Below are 9,149 nucleotides of genomic sequence, written 5' to 3'. Positions count from 1 at the left end.
TCTGAAGTTCCTATTTTACTTAGTATGGGCTATTTCTTGCTCCAGGCTTCTAAGAACTATTTTAGCAGCATGGTATCCTGATTTCCTGTTTTTTTTTTTTTCTTGGATGTTAGAAGCCATAGTATGAAAGGTGTCCTCTTAGTGATAAACTCTTCCTTATCCAACTTTATGTTCTGTACCACTCACTCACATTGACACAACACCTTCAGGATCCAGTCCCATATCGACTTTTCTAGCTCCAGCCAGCATATATTAGCTATGCCCTGCAGTTCCTTCAACACATTATCCCTTTTCTCCCTTAGCAGGCCCAACATGGTCTTGACTTGGTTATATTTTGACATGACTTCAAGTTATGGTTCCAGTGACAATGAGAGGAGAAGTGGGTAAATCTTAATTTGGGGGATGGGTAAAATAACACATCTTACCCTTGTTGTCTTGTTAGGCAGAGGCATTTCTATTGTCTTCAGCCCAAGGAGAGGCACTAGCCTTGTAAAAGGAGAAGTGAGCCACTTCTATAGGTCCAGAGCATTCAAGAGACTCTGGAATTTCAAGTTTATTATGTGCATGGATCCAGATATTTCAGTGGGATTTCAGGGCCCATTCCTTCCTAACCATTGTCCTGACCTTGGACTAGCTTCAGAAGCATAATGGTCTATAAACATCTTAGGGCAGGAGAAATATTATTTATTAAGTAATTCAGATGAGAATATTTTTCCTATAATCTCAATGAGAATTCAGATAGAGTTATTCCTGGCACTTGGCTGAAGCTGTCCACAAGGAGAGAATGGGGTTTTGAGTAAAGGAAGTAATTTCACCTGAGCAATTTAAAGGCTGACTGATGTCACAGAGAAGAAAATGGGAGGGGCCTGCTTGAGGGGAGAGGTGTGTTGGTGGTAGGAAACAAGTACAGATGAAAAACTAGCAACTATCAAAGACTATAACTATCTAGGGTCATGATTGGAAGTAAACTAATTTTCCTCTCTCCTCTCTCCTACACCACATAATCCCCCACTCCCAGCACCTTGAATTCAAGCCAATATAATTGTTACCATCTTTCACCCACAGTAGGGGTTAAATGGGCCTTAGCTACTATTTATTTAGTAAAAAATATAGCCTGAACTCTAAACCGCCAATTTGTAGACTTTTGTCATAAACATCAACAGAGGAATGACTTATAGAAACTTATTCTTTCATTGAACTACATGTCAGAGTGTTCATCTTCCTCCCAGATTGATATCCCAATGAAAGGTGATACAATCTTTTCTTTTGGCTTTAGATGCATGATGATCTATAAACAGCTAAGGACAGTAGAAATATTATTTATTAAATAATCCAGATGAAAAAATGTTTTCCCTATAATTTGAATACTGTCCCCTCAAAGTATTTTTGTAAAGGAGGCAAAAGTGATTTTTTTTTTAGAGATGGCTGTATTTTAAGGCAGTTACTTCAGAAAGATGGAATTCTTTGAAAGGGAACTGACTCTATTTTAAAACTATATATTTTATTGATTATGCTATTACAGTTGTCCCATTTTCCCCCATTTATTCCCCTCTGCCCTGCACACCCCCTCCCACCTGCATTTCCCTCTGCCTCCTTTAGTTCATGTCCATTTGTTGTATATATAAGTTCTTTAGCTTATACATTTCCTATGCTATTCTTAGTCTCCTCCTGTCTATTTTCTCCCACAGTCAACCCTCACCTTGTTGTCCATGTCTATGGGTAATTTATACATGTTCTTTAACTAGGCCTTTCTCCTTTCTTTCTTTATCCCCATCTCCCCTCTCCTCTGGTCAGTCAGTTTGTTCCTTTTTTCCATGCCTCTTCTATTTTGCTCATTGTTTGTTTGTATTTATTAGGTTCATGTTATAGGTGAGATCATATGGTATTTGTCTTTTGCCACCTGACTCATTTCACTTACCATTATACTCTCCAGTTCCATCTAGGCTGTCGGGAAGGGTAGCAGCTCCTTCTTTCTTTCTGCTGCCTAGTATTCCACTGTGTAAATGTACCACAACTTTTTGATCCACTTATTTACTGATGGGCACTTAGGCTGTTTCCAGCACTTGGCTATTGCAAATAACATGGCCATGAACACTGGGGTGCATAGGTTCTTTTGAACTGGTGTTTCAGGATTCTTAGTGTATAATCCCAGCAGTGAAATAGCTGGATCAAAAGGCAGCCCATTTTGACTTTTTTTAAGGAAATTTCCTACTGTTTTCCACAGTGGCTGCACCAGTCTGCATTCCCACCAACAGTGTATTATGGTTCACTTTTCTCCACAATGGCACCAGAACTTGTTTGTTGATTTGTTAATGATGGCCATTCTGACCAGTATGAAGTGGTATCTCAGTGTGGTTTTAATTTCCATCTCTGTGATGGCTAGTGATGTTGAGCATCCTTTCATATGCCTATGGGCCCTCTGTATGTCCTCCTTGGAGAAGTGTCTGTTCAGGTCCTTTGCCCATTTTTTTAATTGGATCATTTGTCTTCCTTTCATTGAGTTATATGAGTTATTTATATACTTTGGAGATCAAAACCATATCCAAGGTATCATTGGCAAATATGTTTTCTCATATGATTGGTTCCCTTTTCGTTTTGCCTATGTTTTCTTTAGCTGTGCAGAAGCTTTTTAATTTGTCATAATTCCATTTGTTTATTACTTCCTTTATTCACTCTTCCCTGGAGAAAGTGTATCAGTGAAAACATTGCTGTGTGGGATATCTGAAATTTACTGCTTCTGTTCTCCTGTAAAACTTTTATGGCATCATGGCTTATATTTGTCTTTTATCCATTTTAAGTTTATTCTAGTATGTGGTAAGTTGGTGGTCTAGATTCATTTTTTTTTTGCATGTACCATTCTAGATCTCCCAGCACCATTTGTTGAAGAGGCTATTTTTGTTCCATTGTATGCTTCTGCCCCATTTGTCAAATATTAATTGACCATAGAGACTTGGGTTTATCTCTAGCCTCTTTATTCTGTTCCATGGATCTATGCATCTGTTCTTATGCTAGTACCAGGCTGTTTGATTACAGTGACCTTGTAGTATAATTTGATATCAAGTAGTGTGATCCCTCCTAGATTGTTCTTTCTCAAAATTGCTGCAGCTATTTGGGGTCATTTTTGGTTCAATATATATTTTTGAAATATTTTTTCTAAATCTGTGAAATATGTCATTGGTATTTTGATAGGGATTGCATTGACTCTACAGATTGCTTTGGGTAGTATGGACATTTTAATGATGTTGATTCTTCCAATCCATGAACACAGTATGTGCTTCCATTTGTTTGTATCTTCCTTAATTTCTTTCTTCAGTGTTGTGTAGTTTTCTGAGTATAGGTCTTTTACCCCTTTGGTTAAATTTATTCCTAGGTACTTTATTTTTCCTGTTGCTATAGTAAAAGAGATTTTCCCCCTCTAGTTTCGTTTTCTGATATTTCATTGTTGGTGTAAAAATGCCTTTGATTTCTGAATATTGACTTTTTATCCCTCTATTTTGCTAAATTCACCTTAGGTTGAATAGTTTGTGTGTGTGTGTGTGTGTGTGTGTGTAGTTTTGTGTAGCATATAAGGTTTTCCATGTACACTATTCTGTTGTCTGAAAATAATGACAGTTTTACTTCCTCCTTTACAACTTGGATGCTTTTCATTTTTTTTTCCTTTTCTGATCACTGTGGCTAGAACTTCCAATACTATGTTGAATAAAACTGGTAGAAGTGGACACCCTTTTCTTGTTCTTGATCTTAGAGAGAAAGTTTTTAGTGTTTGCCTATGGAGTATGATGTTGGCTGTAAGTTTCTCATATATGGCCTTTATTATGTTGAGGTATGCTCTCCCTTTGTTCCCACTTTGCTGAATGTTTTTTTATTGTAAATGATGCTGTATTTTATCAAATGCTTTTTCCACATCGGTTGATGGGATCATGTGATTTCTGTCTTTCACTTTGTTTATGTGCTGTATTACATTTATTGATTTGTGAATATTATACTATCCTTGCATCCCTGGGATGAATCCCATTTGATCATGGTGTATGATCTTTTTAATGTATTGCTGGATCCTGTTTGCCAATATTTTGTTGAGGATTTTATCATCTGTGTTCATTAGCAATACTGGCCTGTAGTTTTCTTTCTTTGTTGTGTCTTTACCTGGTTTTGGAATTAGGATAATACAGACCTCATAAAAAATTTTGGAAGTCTTCCATCTTCTTGAATTTTTTGGAATACTTTGAGAAGGATAGGAATTAGCTCTTCCCTAAATGTTTGATAAAATTTACCTGTGAAGCTGTCTGGTCAAGGGACTTTGTGTACCAGGAGTTTTTTTATTCTACTTCAATATCACTAATTTTTTTTTTTTAGGCTTTCTGATTCTTCTTGATTCAGTTTTGGAGGATTATATGTTTTTAGAAATTTTTCCATTTCCTCCATGTGGTCAAATTTCCATGTTGTTGGCATATGGTTGTTCAGAGTAATTTCTTACTATTCTTTGTGTTTCTGTGACATCAATTGTAATTTCTCCTTTTTCATTTCTGATTTTATTTATTTGAGTCCTCTCCCTTTTTTTCTTGATGAGTCTTTTTAAAGGCTTATCAATTTTGTGTATCTTTTCAAAGATCCAGCTCCTCAATTTATTCATCTTTGTTCTTTTTGTCTCTGGGTCATTTAGTTCTGCTTTGATCTTGATTATTTCCTTCCTTCTATTCACTCTGGGCTTTGTTGGTTGTTGTTCCTCTAGCCCTTGTAGATATAGGGTTAGGTTGTTTGAGATTTTTCTATCTTTTTCAAGTAGGCCTGTATTGCTATCAACTTCCCTCTCAGGATTCCCTTTGTTGTGTCCCATAGATTTTGAGCTGTTGTGCATTCATTTTCCTCTGTTTCCAGTAACTTTTCAATTTCATCCTTGATCTTGTTGTTTCCTGTTCATTATTTAATAGCATGTTATTCAATCTTCATGAATGTTTTTGAGTTTTTCCCTTGAGGGTGGTTTCTAGTTTCAAGCCATTGTGATCTGAGAAGATGCTTGATATGATTTCAATTTTCTTGAATTTGTTGAGGCTTGTTTTGTGACCTACCATGTTGTCTATCTTTGAAAATGTTCCATGTGCATTTGAAAAGAATGTATATTTTGCCTTTTGGGGTGAAAGGTTCTGTGTATATCAGTTAATCCATTTGATCTAGAGTGTTGTCAATGCCACAATATCTTTGTTGATTCTTTGCTTGAAAGATCTATCCATTGTTGAATAGTTAACATGGGATGTTAAAATCACCTAGTATAAGTGTGTTGCTGTCTATATCTTCCATGAATTCCTCCAAGATTTTCCTTGCATATTTGGGTGCTCCTATATTGGTTGCATATATGTTTACAACAGTTATATCTTATGGATTCTTTTCTTGAGTATTATATAGTGTCCTCCTTTATCTCCTTTTTATGGCCTTTGTTTTGAAATCTATTTTGTCTAATATAAATATTGCTACTCCCACTTTTTTTTTCAGATCCACTTGCTTGCAATATTTTTTTCTTATAGCTTCACTTTTGGTCTGTGTAGTTCTTTAAAAGCATGGAATGCTTCACAAATTTGCATGTCATCATCATGCAGGGCCCATGCTAATCTTCTCTTCATCATTCCAATTTTAGTGTATGTGCTGATGAAGTGAACACTAACTTTACATTTTTTCTCTTTCCCCCCACTTATACCCAGCCCGCAGTGAAAGGTGATTACGTACATGAGGTTTGTCTAGGTTTTGGGGAAAGGTTAATGGAAGGAGAACAGTTGTGGCAGATGAGTCAGGATAAGAAATTTGGAACAAGAGATAATCAGAAGAACACAAAGTCCTAAGAATTCCTAAGAAATATTGAACCCCTGGACTTGTCATAGCATGTGGGATAAAGGCTTGAAACATTTCTCTGAGACATGAAAAAAACTGTAACTCCAGAAAGCCAAAAGACCTGAAAAGACAAGTTACATTTAATAATTTATTTTCATGCACTGAGTTTCTAGCATTAAAAAGTTGCATTTTGATTATGAAGCTTATGTCTCCATTAATATTCTTTGGTACCTCTTCTCTAGAAGAGACATCTTGGATTCTGTGGCTTCCACAATCCAGGCTGGATGGATTATTTCTCTGTAGTCAGCATGGAGGCCTGTGTGTGTGTGTGGGGGGGCAAATGGGGGCCATTTGTTTGCTCTCCCAACCATATAATGGGGCCATACTTGTCTATTAGTTAAGTCTACATCCAGTACTTAATGCTGTGAAAGTACTGTGTGCTGAGAGGCAGCCCAGGCTAGCAGTAAATAGCACAGGCTCTGGAGATGGACAGTCTGAATCCCCAATATCTTCTCCACTCAAAAACTGTGCAATCTGGGGCAAGTTACTTAACTTCCCTGTGAGTCAAAATGACCCCATCTATAAAAAAAAGATCATACATGACTACAGATTAGACTTCTTGTGAAGATTAGATGAGTAACAAATATAAGGCACTTAGAAGAATGATATACAGTAAATATTAACTATCACCCCAAATAGAAGTTTTATGGAAATATTTGTTGAATAGATAATAACAGGAGCAATTACTGAGTTTCAATAGTTATTTTATGTCTTTATGTAAACTAAAGCTGGGTATATAGGTAGACTCACAAGCATGTTAATTGGATTGATAGATCCCTGATGTTGAGTGTACCTTTCCACTACCCAGAAGGGAGAGTGTTGTGCGTGATGATCAAAGTAGTTTGTTTCAGCCAGTTTGGTTTTGTTTTCACAGAATGTGCAGAGAAATTACATTTTTATCATGATCCAGAACTCCAGAGAAGTATGGAGAAGAATAACACCATTCTCAGATTGTAAGAGGACCACATTTGCAAATATTGTTTCTATGTTTGTGTGAAACATATACTAGTAAGCCACATTTAAGACAATAAAATCTTGGTGGAAAATGAAGAGTAAAAAACATGGACAATGCAAAGAGATAGCCCTGGACTCAAATTATTCTTCTACTATTTACTAATTCTGGGTCTTTGTGCACATCTACCCATCTATATATTACCTCATTCAGAAATGGTTTAGAAGCAGCTTATAAAATAATATTTGAAGGACGGCAACAAGGTCAAATACAAAGGACAAACAGGGAAAAATACTTATGATGTATATTATATACAAGAAAGCTATTATCATTGGGAAAGAGTTCTTGACAAATTAATAAGAGAATTAATGACCCAAAGGGAAAAATGGATAAAGGATATGAATAATCAATAAAAGAAGAAATAATATGTAAAATGATACTTAATATAAAAAATAACCAAATAAATTAAAGCAAATTAAAGCAAAATAGAAATTTGAATTTTCTCCACTAAATTGACACATTAAAAGTAACGAAGAAAACTAATGATACTTCCAGTTAATGAGAGAAAACAGGAATATAAGCATTCTTCTAAAAAGCTCTCAGAACTGCCTTTTGACCTAGTAATTCCACTGCTGGGGTCATATCCTAAGAACCCTGAAACACCAATCCAAAAGAACCTATGTACCCCAATGTTCTTAGCAGCACAATTTACAATAGCCAAGTGCTAGAAGCAACCTAAGTGCCAATCAGTAAATGAGTGGATCAAAATGTTGTGGTACATTTACACAATGGAATACTATGCAGTAGAGAGAAAGAAGGAGCTCCTACCTTCTGTGACAGCATGGGTGAAATTGGAGAGCATTATGCTAAGTGAAATAAGCCATGCGTTGAGGGACAAATACCATATGATCTCACCTTTAACTGGAACCTAATCAAAAAAGGAAAAAGCAAGCAAAATATAACCAGAAACACTGAAATTAAGAACAACCTGACAGTAACCAGAGGGAAGGTGAGAGGAGATAGTGGGGGGAAGGGTTTTCAGGAACAACTACAAAGTATACATGGACAAAACCAAGGTGGGGATGGCGAAAGCAAGGGAGGGAGGTGGATTTGGTTGGAGTGGGGGTGAGTGGTAGGGGGTAAATGCAGATAACTGTAATTGAACAACAAAAAATATAATTAAAAAATAAAATAAAATAAAAAGCTCTCAGGAGTAAAAATTGTTGCAACTTTTCTGAAAAAACAATTTGGCAACATTTATTGAAAGTCTTGAAAATGTGCATACCAGCTGCCCCAGAAATTTCACTCCTAGCAATATTTTTAAAGAAACGACAGGGCTAATATGTAAAGCAAATGACACAAGAATGTTCATTGCAGCATTGTTTAATTAAAAGTTGGAAGTTATAAATGCATGTCACTGGGAGATTGAATTACGTAAATTATGGCATATTATAAATTGTATATATTCAAAATAGAAGAAAGGTCATACTATGTTATTATGTTTAATGAAAAATTATTATATTACAAAGTCATATGTACAGTCCTGTCCTATTTTTTCTATATGTGTGTCCATGCACAAAATACACATATACAAGAAAATATGACTCTATTATTAATGCTTATTTTTTGGTAATGAGATTTTTTTTAGTTTGTTCAAATTGAATTTTTTATAGGAATCATGGATTACTTTAATAATTTAAAAAAGCAACTATTTGTATCTTGATTGAAAAAGCCAAAAAACCCAACTAATAACCCATAGCCATTCACAAAACTTCACATTGATAACTTTTAAAATCCATAGTGACATCAGTGTTATATACCAGTTGAGTCACTCTTTTGAATGTCTCACCTAGGCCAGAATGCTCCAGTCTAGAAGGAAGACAAGGCATCTTTACTTTGATGTCAGCTCTGCTCCCTGATGAAGAAACTACCATTCAATTTTGCAGAAACACTTTCTTGTTCCATCTTCATTAACATTGTTATTATCCTGTTCTTCTGTCATATTTTCTCCCACTTCCCAAGGTAGAGAATAATCCACCAAAGACAGCAACTTTCATGTCTGTGATGGCCTCCTGTACAGCACAGCTCATTCAAATGAAACAGGGTACATACAGAGGAAGCATGTTTAAAACTAAAACGAATGCAACCTTCTTCCTGCTGGTATTTTTATCCTCTCAGCAGGGCCACTAGAACACAGACTTGCTCTAGGGTCCAATGGTGTTTGATCTAATTTGCCAGGAGTCCTGAGCTCAGGGACCCTAGATACTGAGAAATCCTGAAAAGGCTTTTGTGTCATGTTTACCATCTACATGGGAAA

General features: G+C 35.9%; 1 non-coding gene across 1 annotated transcript; it reads right to left on the bottom strand.

Annotated features, from left to right (window-relative positions):
• Nucleotides 1-5,546: 5,546 nt before the first annotated feature.
• LOC123814415 lies at nucleotides 5,547-5,653 on the bottom strand. Its single transcript, XR_006784908.1, has one exon. It is a non-coding gene; the product is annotated as a U6 spliceosomal RNA (small nuclear RNA).
• Between the last annotated feature and the right edge of the window lie 3,496 nt (nucleotides 5,654-9,149).

This window comes from Phyllostomus hastatus, unplaced genomic scaffold (assembly GCF_019186645.2).
Source record: "Phyllostomus hastatus isolate PE091 unplaced genomic scaffold, TTU_PhHast_1.1 phas_contig_1, whole genome shotgun sequence".
In the NCBI taxonomy this organism is placed as follows: domain Eukaryota; kingdom Metazoa; phylum Chordata; class Mammalia; order Chiroptera; family Phyllostomidae; genus Phyllostomus; species Phyllostomus hastatus.
This window is presented reverse-complemented; position numbering and strand designations above follow the sequence as displayed.